Here is a 17,648-nt window from a genome sequence, read left to right on the forward strand (position 1 = left end):
GCAGCCCGAGACTGGGCAAATGATATGTAAAGGGAAAACATGGCACTAACGAGACTGAATTTTAAGGAGCCAGGCTACAAAAGAGTTCTCCTTCCTATAGTTCTGATCGGGCTCCACATCTACACATGTACCTATTTTACCTGGGCGAGTTGACAATGCTGCCACCCGAGATGTATGGGTTAACCCAGCGAGAGCTCAAAGATTGCGTCCATCTAGCAACAGCGCAGTATGGAACCATGTCTATACTACGCCTGCATTCACTTCGCCATACATTCACTGACCATTTACGTCTTCTGTCTTTCACTTCGCCATTATGCTGGGGGATCGGGAGGAGGTGGGGGGGTAACCCTGCAAAAACCCCTTTCTTTTCTACCTCATTCTTCCCCCTACCATCTCTTGACCCAACCCTAATCCTTCAGCCAACATCAACCACAAGTAAATGCATGACAAAGTACGTATCTGGCGAAGGGAATGTATACGAATTAACTACAACGACTACATTTTCTGGACGAAGCAAAAGAGGCATACCCACAGTATCGATCATCAATAACTGACAGAAAGGGAACAATAATTCAGTATATTTATCCTTAAGCAGTCGAGTACGACTGGCAAAGAGTGTCCCATCACTAGAAAAAGTAAGCTTTATATCACGCATACCATTATACAGTGTTTTCAACGAGGTCACTTTCCTCGTTTTCACATGAATTTTGCTTTTTTCACTGTGGTCGTGCTGGTCGAATTTGTCTTTAAAATATCTGTATTCGTGTTTGAGGTGGGTTAGATAAGGGGATTGGAGGCGAACCCGGCATTTATTTTTTTTTGTTTTTTAAACACACATTCATCCAAAACCACAAGGGACAAAATGCATGATTAATGTGCAGATGCAGAAAGTGACCTTGCTAAAAACACATACAACCCAAGCATTAACTGTTTAGTTACACACAAATGGACCACAAACTTCTCAAGGTGCTCGCCGGGCCTAGGAAAGCTCAGCTTTTTCCCCAAAATGTAATGGAAGGAGAATACATGAAAAATAGTTCTAAATTGGGTAAAATGACAGAGCCTAGCAGTTTGCACTCTGCCAAACTGTACGGTTACCCAGTATGATAGTTAGCCGCCTTACCACGGTGCGACAGGGATTTTTTTTTTTTGCACCACAGATCTTATCACACCAATAAGGTCTGGCACCGGAAGCAGAAACTTCACCACTGCCATTTGGTGCACAACCTGTGCTTTCATCGGTTGGCACTGATCTGGGTGGACGCTGCCGACACGTCACTCACCAGAGCAACAGACACGGATGCTGTAGGCGGCCGATTCTGCAGTGCCCGCAAACATGGCAATATTCACCAAGTTTAGCCCTGCATCAGAACCTGGTTGGCTCCTGACCTTAGATGCAAAGTAATACACAGCACAGGTGAAGCACTGGATAGAGCGGACTTAGGTCGACACCAAGCATGAGTCTCCAAAATGGGATTGGGGTAAAAAAATAAAAATTAAAAAAACCTTTTGAATAATGTAATAATGTCACGGATCCCTAAAGGAGTACGAGCAGTTACTCCTTTTCCAGTCAGATTCTCCCCAGTATTACCGTTCATTCCTGCTCGAAGCCCCTCAACCTTCTCTCCAAGTATAGCACCAGTGGATCACCAAGTGTGGTGGCAGCAGATGAGTTCAACTGGGCTTATACCATTCTTTAACTTCTTTAAAGAAAATAACAAACGTGGATTCATGAATAGATTTCCTATACGCATAACGGCATTACACTTAAGACAATGTGACTTTCTGCATAGAATTATAAAACAAACAAATAAAATAGATATTTTTACATCTCTTGCAGACACTTTTTTGTTTTTTCATAGTGATGTAAATAAATGGTTCCTATAACTTAGTCTTAGGGTATACGTGGAAAGGAGAGGTCCCCAGCGCAGACTGTAGTTCACAATACAGGTGAACCAAAGGGAGGGGTGGATACTGCACACTATTTCCTGGTAAAATTCGAGAGTCGATTTATTGAAGAGGATTGCGCACATTCAATACATGGGGTTGAACAAGACTACTTCAAGTACAACTGTGCCGTAATGTGCACTGTACAGATTTAGCAAAAGATCACCGTATGCTATGAGGGGCTCAGAAAGGCCGCCAGAGTGCCTTGCCAGGACGAGTGGGTATGGTCTATTTTGGTTTAAAAATATAGAGCAAGACTATGTTTGATGAATGGAAAACCGCATGAATTGCATGTGCGGGAGGGTGGGGGGAATATCACGTGCAAGTGGAACTGGAAGGAAATCCAAAGCTTACTTTTGGAGAAAAAAGTAATAAGATGCATATGAAATAGTGTAAAAACTTGTGTGGAATGCTGGTTGATTGCTTGGAGTCAAGCAAGCATGTGCCTTGTCCTAACACTTGCATTGAAGGTTGAGTCTGTCAAGAGTTGTATGTGTGAGTGTGCGTCAATTCATGCCATCAATGTCAGTATGTCGAGGTGGGTCAGGACATGTGCATCATTGTGTAAGGGGAAAAGTGTGTGTGTGGTATTTATTAGATTATAGCTGTGTCAGGTTTGTAGGTTCTGAACAGCATGATACAACAAGTGAGGATTAGACCGCATGGGAGAATCCCAGTGCGTGCCAGTACGCCCAACGTGGCCCTCCTCACCCGGCCGCACCATGCACACGGCCCGGGACCTTCGAAGCTGCAGCCCACTCTATCTGACCCCCAAGGCAGGCTGTCCCGGGCAACAGGGCATAGACTTCTCCCTAGTCTGGGGCACGTCGGAGGCATCTTCAACCAACCAGCCCAGCTGTGATGACCTGGTGCTAAAAGTCAGATGAAACTTGCTGCTACCAGGAAGACTGTTCCCTGGAGGTCGCTGTCGCTCTACATAATACATTGAACCCACACATTCACACTGTACTCATTAAAAACGCTGTGTGGCACACGCAATCTGCTCAATCTTATGAACTCTAAAATATGCCCCAATTCAAACCGTTAAATGTTAATTTAATTAATTTCCATGCTCCGAGAACCTCGCTCATCACTCCAAAAATGAGGTCAGCGTTGTGTTGCTAGATGTCGCAAGACAATTACCTTCCATCAGTAAAAAGAAAGGCCTCTAAAGGATACACACAAGGACGTTTCTTAGAATGAGAACACAGCAGAAACATCAAAAACGCCCAGGGCTACATGCTCTGGAAATAACCATCTTTAGATAATAAAGGTGCCAGCTAACAAATCATGCATTGCTAGCGTCAACAAATCTCACAAGAACTCAGCAAATGCAACGGACGCTGTCCAAGTATCATCGTCATGTCAGCTATAGTGGCACAACTGTACCTAAATAAAAGCATAAGAGCTGCTCAGTCTTTGGAGCTCAAGACGAGGAGATGGATACAAGGAGGACACATGCTTAGGCCAAGCCACGAATGCAGAGCCCATAAAGTGTGTTCCTGCTCAAAACCTTCAGTTTCCATATGGAGGGGAGGGGACCTTTATAAAATGTTAATACTGTTACTCGCGCAGGTGCTAGAATGATTGCACCATATCAATACAGACATACCAAAAGCGCCTATTCCAGGCGCAAACGCCTGAGAAGTAAAAGACTGGGATCCAACTTGCACATCGATTTCCCACATCCCTTTGTAACTTTCTAGTCGGGACACTACCCAGATATAGCAGAGATGGATTTGGGAAACATACTTGTTAAGGTTGCATGTTCTTGCAAGTATCAAGGACCACCCACATGACGGCAGGGAAGGCATGAAAGAATACAATGAAGTGCAATGTTTAACGCCTTCCTTGATTGCATTTAAACCCTGCAGACCGGGACCTTTGCATCCAAACAAATATACAGTTGCCTGCGGTTTGCAAGATGTCCCGGTTTTTAGTTTTGCCAATTAGGTCGCACCTAAGCACCACCTATAAGCTTCAACAACTGCATTGGTTTACAACTAGGGAGAAAAGGGCGTGTTAAGAGGGGGGAATTCTTTGGGGAAGCAAGGCATAAATCAGTTTCCAAAAATTGATTAGCAGAGATTGCTAATTAACTTTTTTTATTAGCAAACAGACCCATTTGATTAGCAATATTGTACTAATATGGTCATTGTCACCAGAAGTTAATTGTACCCAAGACATGAAATGAGCAACAATAAAGCAGTTTTTCAAACCACTGAAATAAGACATTAGTGAGCGGAGTTAGGTCTTGCGAAATCTTTAAAATTCAGCAAGACCTGCAGGTTGGGCAACTTAGTTTTACCTATTTAACCTAAGAGAAATGCACTCGACCCGTAGAAACAGAGCACAACACATTTACAATGAGATTTCTGTAAAATGGTAAATGTCACTACAAACCCGCTTTACGTTTGCCATACTGCACTCGACCCGTAGAAACGGAGCACAAAACATTTACAATGAGATTTCTGTAAAATGGTAAATGTCACTACAAACCCGCTTTACGTTTGCCATACTGCACTCGACCCGTAGAAACGGAGCACAAAACATTTACAATGAGATTTCTGTAAAATGGTAAATGTCACTACAAACCCGCTTTATGTTTGCCAAACTGCTTCCACCCACAGTCCAGCCATGTACAGTGAAACTTGTATTTGATATTTACTGCAAACAAGTAAATGTTAGATAAAGGTTTCAAACATCTCTTCCTAACGCTTCTCGCCCTTCATAATATCTAATTGACTGTGCGAATGTGCAAAAAGATTTGGCGAGCCCTTGAGTATCTGTAAAATTCTCACCCTCCCTCCCCCATCTCTCGCTCACTCCACCACCCCCCCGCCATCTCTCGCTCACTCCTCCCCCCCACTTTCACTCACTCCACCCCCCCAACTCTCACTCACTCCTCCCATCTTTCGCTCACCCCACCCCCATCTTTCTCTCACTCCCCTAGCCCCCCTTCCGCCACCCTCCTCTTGCTCCCCCTCTCTCCCGAGCAAAGGGGGAACGATAGCAAGCGAGCAGCAAGTGAAGGGGTGGTCAGAGAACGAGCAAGAGAGCAAGGTGGCGGGAGGGCCAGAGAGTGAGCATGCAAGGAGCGAAGGGGGAAGGGCCAGAGAGTGCGAGAACGAAGGGGGGGGGGGGCAGAGAGCAAGCAAGGGGCCAGTAAGCAAGCATGCAAAGAGGGGGCACACAGGTAAAAGGGGCCAGTGGGTGAATGGGGCGGCCTGCATGTGGGCACGAACTTAGCAAAACAACTGGCATGCCTGCAACAGATTCACTTTATCACCACTCCCTGGCCCTAGATGCGCAGCAGTACCCAAACAGCACCATAATCACAATGTCACCCTGGCAGACATATGTATCTACATGTCCCCTTCTGGGTCCCATCACCTCTTATACTGGGGCACCAAGAAACAAGTCACAGCATGGGACAAACTACAATGGGGATTCTCTAGAGCAATATAATAGCAGGGCACAAACTAACTCAGGACTTGGAGCAAACCAAGTAGGACACAAATCACATTACGACCCCCCAGAAGCAACAACAAATTAAACAACATTTACAAAGTGACATCCAGGGGCAAGATCACAGTAGGAGACAAATGTCATTGGGACATATAAGAGCAAGAAAGCAAGCATAAATTACATTGAGACAAAGTCATGTTGAAACTTTGCACACCTTAATGGGCCGCAGCATCTCTCTGGGCTGTGGTGCCTTCCCAGCAGCTTTATTCTGGCCTTGGTCTATCTAATCCAAGTACTTAATGGTGTCTGGGCTGGATAACGCCATGTGACATGGTCTTTTTATCTTTCAACTCGCACCATGATCTGCTCATGTGTGGTGATGGGTTTACCACTGCCTTAGCTCTTGGGCCGTCTAATTTGGCTCCTGAACTTTGATTAATGCATCTCTCCCACACCAGCAAGCAGAGCTCCAAATCCATCTCGTCTGCTCTTGTGAGTGGTGTCCAGCAGAGCTGCTCTGGGTGTGCTGGACGTCTCCCCACACAAGCTTCCATGGTGGTCTCAGATACAGGGGCTGGACGTATCCCACCCTGGCCAAAGTGCGGCATATAGTGTATCTCAATCTCTGGGAGCGCAAGCACTGGGTTCCAAGAGTATGCAGAGTGGCCTGGGGCATGAGGGACTACCAGCTCCTCATGGCAAGGGAGGCAAAGTCAAAACCACTCTTCTCGAATTAGGCAGGCAGTGCTTGCAACATACAACGGGTGCAGTAGCCTCAACAAAAAAAGCGGGGGAAAAAAAGGAAAGAAATGGGGAATGTAAGAAGGACAGAAGAAATATAAAATAAAATGGATTGAAAAGTGAGGAAAAGAAATGAAGATGGCTACATGGAGATGGAAAGAAAGAAAATAATTGCCAGATTGAATGGATTAAAGGCGAAGAGGAAAAGGGGAAGAGAAAGACACCAAGAGAAAGAAAAAGAACGAAAATGATGAAAGATGGAAGGAGAGAATGAAAGAAGGGTGCAAATTGTGGGTAAAATACTTATTTGAATTCCCGCCTACTCTCAGAAAATAACTTTCATGCAAAAATGAAACAAATGGAACAGAATTTGTTTTTCTCAGAGACAGGGTTTATTATACTGCTGCAGCTATTCGCACATGGTCGTACAATTGTGCCATGGGAACCACCTGCCCTCTCTTGATCTTGTCTGACTCGCCCCTATTCAAGGAAGAGTCTTTATACATTTCACAGCTAGTGTAGTCTTACAAAAGGTATTTGACCATGGCTAAATTTGCACTCCGGCCAGGGCAACAACGTATTCTCTCGCAGCTGTTCCTAGGCTCTGCAACATCCTAAAACTTGCTGTGTAAGCAAAAGTGGGCAGCTGAATCCATACATAGGCATTCACTTAAACTGCAACTTAAGTTCTAAAGCAAGATATCTTGCAGTTTCCGGTTTCAGAGAACCTATGTCAGAAACCGGCTTCCAAAGCCTACAATATAAAATACATAGCTCAAAAAATAAGCGTAAAGGTTGATGGAAAAAAGGAAACAAATAAGGATGGAGAAGGACATTATTAACTGATAGGATGGGGAAGGACATTATTAACTGAAAGGATAGGAAAGAAATGAAGGAATTATGGCAAGAAAAGATGGACAGGAAAAACGAAGCATAGCAGGACAGAAGGATGGGACAGACTGATTAAAGAGAAAAAAGGACAATGTAAGGGGGGGGGGACAACAAATGCAAAGAACGGAAAGCAAGGGAAAACATTTAAAAATAGAGCAATTCTATGTCAAATACAATTGCAAAACAGAATCATACATGCACTACCAGTGAATTTGTCAATTTCAGAATTATAAAGCACTGAACTTTAGAAAAAGTTCCCTATAGTCAAGCCCATTAGTGGTACATTGTAGCAGCAGTAGCCCTTGCTTCTCATTGTTGTAGAAGATGGCTAACCTAAGGATGTAAGACAATGGTGGGTGCAAATAATCAAATTAATTATGGATGCCACCCAGGAAGATGGCAGAAGGAGATGTCTTGCAGTAATCGGGGTATACTTAGCAGCCATGGTGTCATGCCAGGAAATGGGAAAGATGGCAGTAACCAGAATTCAACTGGAAGGGTTATTCTGTTAAACTATTTCACATTGGAATATTGCAGGAAATGTAAAAAAACAAAGTGTCATTGGTATTTAAATAGTTCACGTCAGTTTCCATTTAAGAGCTGTGCCACACTTCACTGGCCTCTAAATTCAACACTGTGTTGCTGAGGAAAATGATAGAAAATATAGCCTTCGAAGTACCAAATGTTTTTATTTTTTAAAAAAGGAAATCTGCAACCCTTACACATTTTTCTAAAAAAAGAAAAAAATTAAAAAATTTAAAAAAAAACACACAGACCAACAGTCGGAATCACCATCAGCTGTGCTACAAAAGTTGTGAACATGAAGGCTCACAGAGCAAGCATATGTAAATAAAGGATAAAGGGTATACTCAAGGTAAGACACTTAGAATGTGTAGGGCTATTGAACAAATCTAACCAAAAATTATGCACAGACTATAAACATTTGAAGTTACTTGGATTGCAAAATACAAAAAAGCAAAAAGACAAACCAGCGTTAACAGAAAAAAAAATGATAAAGATCAACCCCAAAAAAATACTAAGATTAAAAAAGAAATGAACCTTTTATGCTTTACATTATTAGAGGTTTCCTGGATGAATATATATTTAGCACTTGTGATCCCAGCATTCATAGGGAACCCATCAGAATGGCGTTGTAGTGTTTGGAATGCAATAAATAAGCCATATAGCAGCTTTGCGATACTCCAATCAAAAAAGGGTTGACCCACACTAGCTTACTTTTTGAAAAATCTGTTCAGCTAAAACTTCATTAAATTATTACACAGAATTAACTCAATCACGACTCCTAAACTGGACCAAGACAATCAATCCCTGGCGACGGATAGAACACACTTCCTTCTGTCCCTAAACCCCCACCCCTATCCCTAGGAGATGGTGGGGGGCCGCTTATCTATGAATGGATAGAATAAGAAAGCCAAAGTCATTTGCTGTGGACAGAGCCACAGAGGTTGTTTAACAAGTCTTGGTCCAAAGAGAGTAAATCACACATTCCTACAACTCAGGGTGTTGTTGCATATATTGTATACACACATTGGCCCTATATCGCTATATCCAGGCCATAGGACTAACAACCATGTATTGAAAAAATAAAAAGAAAGGGAGGTGCGTAGAGGTCTCAGGGACAGTATTCAAATGTTCATTCCCCCTGGATCATAACACTATCCATTTAAAAGAACCTGCCAACCAACGTGTATTAGATTCAAGGCACAGTATCTATGAAGACATATTGAAATCACAGAAATCTCTCTCTCTCCGAAAAGGCAATCTGTTTTGTGTTACTAGGGGACCGATTCCCCAGACTGATCGTCAACCATTTTCAATGGTCTATCAGCATAATGGCCATCTTCATCAGGACCGTCTTCTAAGCTACTATTGGTGCCATATCACGAGGGGCAAGTGCAAACAGGTTTACTAAATAACGTGGCACTTGCATGTCGCCGTCTTGATTATAGTGAAAGTGTGTGAAAACCTAGGGGAAGGGAACCCTAACCCCCTCGCTTGGAAAAGTGATTTAACTAGGATGAGATGAGTGAATCAAGGGATAAGGAAGAACCCATGAGTGTGTGAATCTAGGGGAAGGAAGCCATGAACATCTTGATTGGAAAATGGTCTCTTGCCAAGTAAAAGAACTGTGCTTGAGAGATGAGGAAAAGCTGAAACTCAAGGGAAGAGAAAAACCTTCCCCAACCGTTTTGAGAGTTGTAAAACCTTGGGGAACCTAATAATGTATTCATGTGTGCACCTTTTTCTGGAACTAAATGGCCAGTTGAAAGACTAAGACTTGGGATGGCGGCCGTGGCGGGAGGACATGTGAACGTCTCTCTTCTGGCCACACCAAAAAAGATGAATAAGAAAGTGGATTGATAGCATTTGGCAATGCAAACCCAGCAGGACCATAATTAGCGGAGAGGAAGACTCTCAGAAGAACTCCGCCGCATATAAAAGCACAAAGAAGGGAGGACCTCTGAAGCAGGCCTACCCATAACGGCATTGCGAATAGCCGCTGGGGCGAGCAGGAAAATCCAGCCTCTCCAAACCCCAGGAGCACACCGGGAAAGTAAGGCGCATTATCTGAGGCAGCTCATTTGAGACTACAAGCAATGTGAGGAGCCGCAACACAGAGGGATAAGAGAATGGGGGACAGACACTCTTCTCCCCCGGACCGATCACTACAGCAACACGCAAGGAGACGGGAAGAGATTCACGGAGTGCATCATCAGAGCGGAGAGAGGGGGCCAGGGAGTGAGGCTCCAAACGGACGGCGGTAGGAAGCGGAGAGCAGACACCGGCTACTGGGGGAAGAACAGACCAAGCCGCTCCGCTTCTACGACATTGCGACGTGGGGGGGAAAACAGTGGAGAGCACGCCTCCAGAAGCGCTGCAACAGAGACCATCAGTCGCCTCCCAAATAAGGTAAAGCGTGCTCCCCGACCCCCATACGGATGGAGAAAGAGCCAGCCCTGAGCGCTCCAGAACACAGATAGCTGCCCAGACGACCCCCTTGTTACCGGGGCTGAGCCCTTAAGCAGCACACAATGGGGTCACACTGATATAGTCGGGAGGTGCAGGCCACAAGTGATTTTTTCAATTGAGGCGCATGGAAGAAACAAGGGCCTAAAGGGAACCCCATATTCCACCAAACCTTCACAGTATAACAGAAGGATCACGCACGCAGGGTAAAATCAGCAACTAGTGGACAAACACTGGGGGAAAGAAATAATTGAGGAGAATTTGGTTAGGCAAATAAAAGAAGCTAAGAAAGGACTGGGAAGGACTTCCATCCAGTGGTCGAAGTGAGCGAGAGCGGTGCTCCTCTACTTTTATTTATTTTTTATAACTAAGTTTTACTGTTCCTATACTTTTATTTTAAAATGAAACCGTTCCAGAATGGTTTCGTTTTAAAATAAAAATGTAGGAAGAAGTAGAAACTTTCTTTTTAAGTGCACTGCACTGAACAGTCCCTTAAACAGCATGCCCATGTGTTTGGGAATTTGTATTGTGTGTGGGAGGGGGCCTGGCGATGGGGTTTGTGGGGAGTGGGTGCAGGCCAGCAGGGAACATAGTTCCACTATTTCTTTTCGTACACTTCGACCATTGCGCTTCCATCCCCTAACCAAGAATAGCGGCCCAAAAGCATACTATAGACACTGCGTGGACACCCCAGCGAAGTTCCAACAAAGCTCGCCCCCCCACGTATAGACACAGGAACGACAGACACATAAGAAGGGGGACATCAGACACCCCACAAAGAGGCTCACCCAGGCAAAGTAATTGCACCAGGATGAGGACGTAGTGAAGACGCCATACCCAGCAAGGGGGTGTCAGGCGCATAGGCAGAGACATCCCTCCCCAGCCCCTAAGAAGTGGAGGTACAAGGCATTAAGCGCAAACCTTATTTTTGGATTTATAAAGTGCCAACAGCCCATGGGCATCGTGGCGCTGTTACAAGGATATTTGCTTTAGATACAGTTCATGTATACATTAGAAGGTACATTACAATTTCAGTGTAGTCATATCTATCCTGGGATAGATTTACATGGGTAGTTTAGTATACAGCAGAGCATGGGTTCTGAATTTGTGCAAGGTAGTGCAAGGTATACAGGTTTCATTTACAGTGGTATGTGCGTTACAGCATTCGCTAGACACCAGAGTGGTATAGAGAAAGTCTAGAGGTGGGGTGAGACCTCTTTAGGGAATTATTGGAAGTGTTGTGTTTTGAGAGCCTTCTGGCAGGTGGATATTGAGGGTTCTTTTCTGAGAGCGGGTGGCAGAGCGTTCCAACTCTTGGGGGCTAGCACTGCGAAGCTGGACCCACCAGCTCTTTGTCTTTTGAAGGTTGGGACCAAGAGTTGGTTGCAGTGTTGGGTGCGTTTGGGTCTGGTAGAGCAGTCTCTGTGGATGACTTCCGAGAGGTATGGTGGGGCTGTTCGGGATAGCCATGCGTGCGTGATGGAGAGTTATTTGAAGAAGATGCGCTCCCTTACAGGAAGCCAGTGAGAGTTTCGTCTTGCTTGGGATATGTGTTCTCTGTTTGGGATACTGAGGGCTGCCCTCAGGGCTGCCCTCAGTGCATTGTTTTGTGGTGTTTGAAGTTTTTTTAGGATTTTGGAGGAGTTGCCCAGAAATAGGACGTTGCAGTAATCAAGCTTTGGCCATACTGTTGCTCTTGCAATGGCAAGGAAGTTTTTGGGGGAGAGGTAGGGCTTGACAGCATTGATGACCTTGGTAGATAGTGCCGCAGAGGATGCGATTGTATTGACTTGGCGGGACATGGAGCGCGAGGCATCTAGGTAGACTCCTGGGGTTTTTGCCGCAACTGCAGTGGTGATAGTTACATGATCTATATTCAAGCAGGCGTGTTTACTATCAAGTTTGCTGAGGACTTGTTTGGGACCTACTAGGAGTATTTCTGTCTTGTCTCTATTGAGACAGAGGCCATTTGCTGCCATCCAGGCCTGGATGATAGCGTAGATTTTGTTGAGGGTGGCTGCATCCTGTTCATATGAGTCAGTGAGAGGGAGAAGGACCGGATCGTCGTCAGCATAGTTGGTGTAGGCTATGTTGTGATCTTCAAGGTTGTAGAAGAGGGTGAAGATGTTGTAGAGGGTGGGTGATGTGCATGATCCCTGAGGGAGGCACTCCGCAGTGGATGCTCAATCCTGATCGTAGAAAACTCTGACCCTATCTTCGAGGAAGGATGTGACCCAGGTGGTGGCTTGTTGGGAGAATTGTCCTGAGCTTTTGTGGTGTTTGCGTAGGAGCTTGTGACCCACAAGGTCGAAAGCAGCGGATAGGTCAAGAACAGGAGTAGGGTGGGTTTTCCCTGGTCCATGGTTTGCTGAAGTTGCATTTTTAAGTCCAAGAGGGCAGTCTCGGTTCCGTGGGGTGGTCGGAAACCGGATTGTCTTTTGCCAAGGATGATGTTGTTTTCAAGGTGGTGTTGTTTCTATGTTTCTAGGTATGCTGCTTTATGTAGTATTTTTAGCAGGAATGGGACGGTTATTGGTCTGTAGTTGCTGGGTTGGTCTGGGTCAAGTGAGGTTTTACCCAGGATTCCTTGAGGGAGGGCGGTACGGCCCCTGATATTGTGGCGTTGATGAAAGCTGTTAGGAATGGGGCTAGAGGCTCTGTGCATTCTTTGATCAGGGACACCGGGCAGGTGTCTCCCTTGCATGAGGAGGGTTTCATACTTCTCATGAGCACTGTGACTTCTGATTCGGTCACGTCTCAGAAGGAGAATGGTTGGTACTCTTGTGTGATTGTTTATTTGGTTTTTGGCTTTGGGGGGAGAGTTGGTTTTGGGGATTGCTTTGCAGTGGGTTTTATTTTTTCTTGGAGAGTCTTTTGTTTAACATGGCATTTTGGATGGAGTTGCACCAAGCTTCGTCTTTGACTGTTTCTTGGGTGTTAGTTGGCGGGGATGCCAGCTCTTTGTAGATAGCGAACAGTTCCTTGGATTCAGATTTAGCGTCGTCTATTCTGGAGTTATATGAGGATGATTTGGCTGTGGCAATTTCTTTTTTGTTCTGGGAGGCGAGAGTTTTGTAGGCCTCAAGTGAGGGGGGGGGGGAATTCCCCAGAGAGAGGGCCTCTTTTTTTGGCTCTGAGGTTGAGTAGCTCTTGAGAGAACCAGGAGTTAGCATGCTTTTTGTTTTTGGCTTTTTCAGGCAGAAGGGGGGCAATGGAGTCTATGGCTGCAATTATAGTCTTTTTGTAAAGGTCTGCTAGTTCCACTGGGTCCGAGAAGAAGGGTGGTTTGAGAGCTGGTGCAGCTTCTAGGAGGGGTACGAGTCTTTCCTTCGCGAGTTGTCTGGAGAATCTTGCGAGGGCTGGCGGGCATGGTTTAGTGGGTTGGGGTTTGATTCCTATGGGGATGTAGAAGTGCATTAGGTGGTGGTCAGTCCACAAGCATGGGTTGGTGGAGCGAATGTCAATGGAGCAGTTGTGGTCAGCTATCCAGTCAAGGGTGCAAACCTTGTAGTGGGTTGGATCAGTAACTCTTTGGGTGAAGCCCATGTCGAGGAGAGATTTATTCAGGGCTTTGCTCAGTATCTTTGAGGTCATTTAGACCTAGATTCAAATCTCCTAGGATGATGGTTCAGGTGTTTTCTTTCAAGTTAACTCCAACTAGATGAAGGAGGTTGGCTTGGAATTCAAGTAGAGGGCCAGGGGGGGGCGGTAGATATGTGAAGCGTGATGTATCACTGGGGAAAGAGCGGGTTTGGCTGTTAGTGTGTTCATCTATCGTCAAGGAGATTAGTCTAACAGCGAAGGTATCTTTAGTGACGAGTGCTACTCCACCACCTTTGCTAGAGGTTCTGTCTTTATGAAATATGGAGTAACCAGGGGGAAGAGTAAGGTTGATGGATGGGCCAGAGGCAGCATTGAGCCAGGTTTCAGTGAGTGCGAGGATGTCAAGGTCGAAGGCTGGAAGGGAGTGTGTGTTGATCAGGGCGCAATTAAGTTGTGTGTGGGTGGGTTGGAGAGGGGGCGAGTTTCTTGGTTTGGCCGTGTGTGAGGTGTGGTGGGGTTGTGTGGGGTGGGCGTGGGTGTGATGGGTTTGGACTTTAGTGTGGTAGTATGGATATGCCTGGTGCGTGTGCTGAGGAGCTGGTTTCCAAGTGTGGTTGGCTTGGGGCGTGAGGTGAGTTTGGTTGTGGGTGAGAGGTGTGAGTGGGTGTTGCCCAGGGGTTTGCTGTTGTGTGTGGTAGTCATTTCTGGATCTGCTGTGGTGAACCTGTGTGGTGCGGGGGATGGGGAGGGGTGCAGGCGAATGGCGGTAGAAAGAGTGTGGGAGGTATGATGGATGACATATTGTGGGTAGTTCAGCTATTCAGTTCATAATGCAGTGGCGATGGGCTAATTCAATATCAACTAATCGAGGCAAAAATGCATGTGGCAGTAGGCAAATTCAATATCAGCTAATCAAGGCAGAAATGCATGTGGCAGTAGGCTAGTTCGGTGTACAACATCGGGGTACTTAGCTTACATGTAACATGCAGGCTGGGAAATGATGGCCGGGGCTATGGCCGTACTGCTATTTGGGCGTATGGTGCTAGTTCAGCTGGTTGCCTTGCTCGATGGGCTGGGTGTGCATGTAATAACTTATGATTTGTTGCTGAGTGCTCGCGTGCATTAGTTGCACTTGCCCGTGGTAAGATAGTCTGGTGTGTGCAGCAGAAGATGTGGCTCGAGACGCTATGGCGTCCTGCCCGGTCCGGACAGGTCCGGACAGGTGAGGGCCTTGGCTTTAAGGGCCTTCGCTTGTGGGGGCACGGCTGTCGCCTCACGGTTTCCTCTATTGGGTTGTGTAGGCGTGCTGGCTCCTGTTGCTAAGCAACTGCTGGCTTCAGATCCGACGCAAAGTTGCGCCGGTCATTTTGGAGAGTAGAGAACAGCTGGTCCTGGTCTGCCGCCTGTGTAATGGCTCCGGGAGGGGTGGGGGTCTGATGCTGGTGGAGTTCGTGGAGGGTGTCCTGCTGTGGCTGCTCCGGCCGCTAGGTAGGCGAGCGGAATGCTTCTTGCCTTTAAGGATCAGGATGATCTGTGTGGTGATCGGCCAGCGGGCCGTGAAGGTACGACTGCTCCTGCGGTGTACGTGTGCTGGACGAAGGCTCCTGCCCTGAGGATGTGGTCTGGTGCGAGATCCAGACAGGTGTGGCCTTGGCTTTAGGCATCCCCAGAGCAAAAAGAGAAGAACAGTGACCCTCAGAAAGGCATCAACAACTCACCTTCTATGCCCCAGGGTCCACCGAAACCCATACACTCTCGCCTCCGAGGACAGCACACGTGTCCAAATCAAGGGGGAAAGAAGCACAGGCGTCGGCGCATCCCCCTATAGACAGACAGATCTGTGGGGCACAGACACAACCACCCAAGTGGAAGGGAAGGGAAGGGAGACCCTCGAACAAGCAGAGACCAGCGCACAGTTGGAGATGGCCCCTGAAGAGGACATGCAATCCAGGTTTAAGGAATTCCAGGAGCAATTCATGACCTCAGTACATACTCAATTCGAAACAATGAAAGAGGAAATTAAGCAGGCAGTCCAAGAGATAAAAATAGATGTAGCAAAACTTGAGGAAAGAACAGACACACTGGAGAGAATAGTGCAAAAAATGGAGGAGGACACGCAGCAAAATGGAGAAACTCAGGGGCGCCTGGACCGCCTGACACACAATTGTTGGGTGTCCTGACCCACGTTTGAGCTATCATGCTGCAACATTGGGTGCTGTGGGCTTAGAAAATCCAGGATGACCAAAAAGCCCACATGTGCACCAGAATCCAGGAGAACCACGCAGTTTGTGCGCACACCAAAATGGTTACCTAACTTGCCACCCACCAGTGTAAAGAAAGATCTTTGTTAACAAAATCCACTGTTACTGATGTCAAAAAGTTGCTGAAATCGTGGCTCATCGGACCACTTTAAAGATTCAACCCTTTTGTGGGGTTCCACATAACCATTTTACTGTCAGGAGCCCCATCAAAACAATGTTAAGCAAGGATTATTTACTACCATGTAAGAACCATTCCTGTTTGGAATGCATTAATCCAAGAAAGATCCCAAAAATGCATGCAGTACCTGCTTTTGACTGAGGGCGGCGCTAGCGGTCTAAACTCTGACAGGGAAACTGCATGTCAGGAGTTGCAGGAGAGGCCTTTACATCAAAGGCTGGGAGTTAATTAAAATCTTAACCACATGCTGTTCCCAGAAGACAATCTGATTTAATTAACAGGCCAAAGGCTGGGAAACCTCTCACCTCCAGAGATTCACACCAGGAGTTAGAATCTCACATGACCTCTTGATTGATAGAAGGCAGACTGGCTGGGAGCCTCCTGGAGACCACACAATAGGCTCTCGCACTTGAATAGAATATGTTGATTTTGACTGTTTCCTGTCAACAAAGGCCTGCCTGCCAGAAGACACATGTGATCACTGACCCACCCAAGTCTTGGAGGCGGACTCCAACACTCTGAGAACTGAATTGAAAGCAAAATATATATTTTACAGAAACACGGATAACTCTTTGTAATCAAATGACAGGAATGTATAACTTTGAGAGCCTTCATTTAAAAAATGTACCTTCGATTCAAGCCCAAACTCCAATTTGTGTGATGTTCTGGGGCAAAACCCTTCTATTTATGTATACTACAGACTCTGTGTTTAAGCTAGAGACATGGGAGTTTACTGGAGTATGTATGGACAGGCCGTGTACATGTGTATAAATCTGGAGAAAAATCTGATGTTGCAAAACCCACTAAAAAGCACCAAATGTTGCCATTTCTGAATGCAAGCCCCCAGGAAGAGCAGAGTTTGAACAGGGTATACCTCATGTGATATGTGATGGGTGCATGTAATTTCAAACCACTGTGTATCTATGAAATATGTCTTTAGGTCAAATATAGATTGTGTGTAATTTGACAGGGGAGTGTCCCTTCTGCAAGCCATTAAATGACATCGCTCTGACACTCCACTTCTTTTCCCCAATCAAGAGAGAAAGGAAAGCTTGACCAATGGGCAGTTGAGAGAGGGGCTGGCTAGTGATGCTGCACACACACCCACTTTCAAAAGACATAAAAAGAGCCACTGGAAGCTAGAGAGGACATTCTATTCCATCTGCTGCGGGACGCTCTGCCGGGAAAATCCATACTTTACCTCCATCAACCTCCAGAGAGCCAACACAGAGACTTCAATCTATCCACCTTCAGAGACCAAGACTTTACTTCAGAATTTGTAGCAGAGAGGTCAACTACAAGCTAAATCCCTCTTTAGCAGGCCTCAAATCATTGCAACTATTCACAGCCAGGCGAGCTGTTTGAATTCTTTGCAAGAACTCTTGCCATTTGCCAGAAAGCAGTGTTGTATCCAGAGAGAGACCAGCTGAACCGGAGACCGCTGTATCCGGACCCACAGACCTGATCAGAACCAGAGACCCAGACCGCTGTTAGCAGAACCAGAGAGCTGACCCAGATCACTGTGAAGTGCCGAGACCAGAACCAGAGTCCAGTCCAAAACCTGGCCAGATCGTGACGAGGCCCAGTCCTTCTAAAAATTAGGAGTGAGTATCCGCCAAAACTGTGCAGAA

General features: G+C 46.0%; 1 protein-coding gene across 2 annotated transcripts in view; it reads right to left on the bottom strand.

Annotated features, from left to right (window-relative positions):
- Window positions 1-17,648, bottom strand: part of RALB (RAS like proto-oncogene B) — a 261,118-nt gene that overhangs the window by 206,418 nt on the left and 37,052 nt on the right. The window lies entirely within an intron of this gene.

Source organism: Ambystoma mexicanum, chromosome 9, assembly GCF_040938575.1.
Source record: "Ambystoma mexicanum isolate Mex_15411 chromosome 9, UKY_AmexF1_1, whole genome shotgun sequence".
Classification (NCBI taxonomy): Eukaryota; Metazoa; Chordata; class Amphibia; order Caudata; family Ambystomatidae; genus Ambystoma; species Ambystoma mexicanum.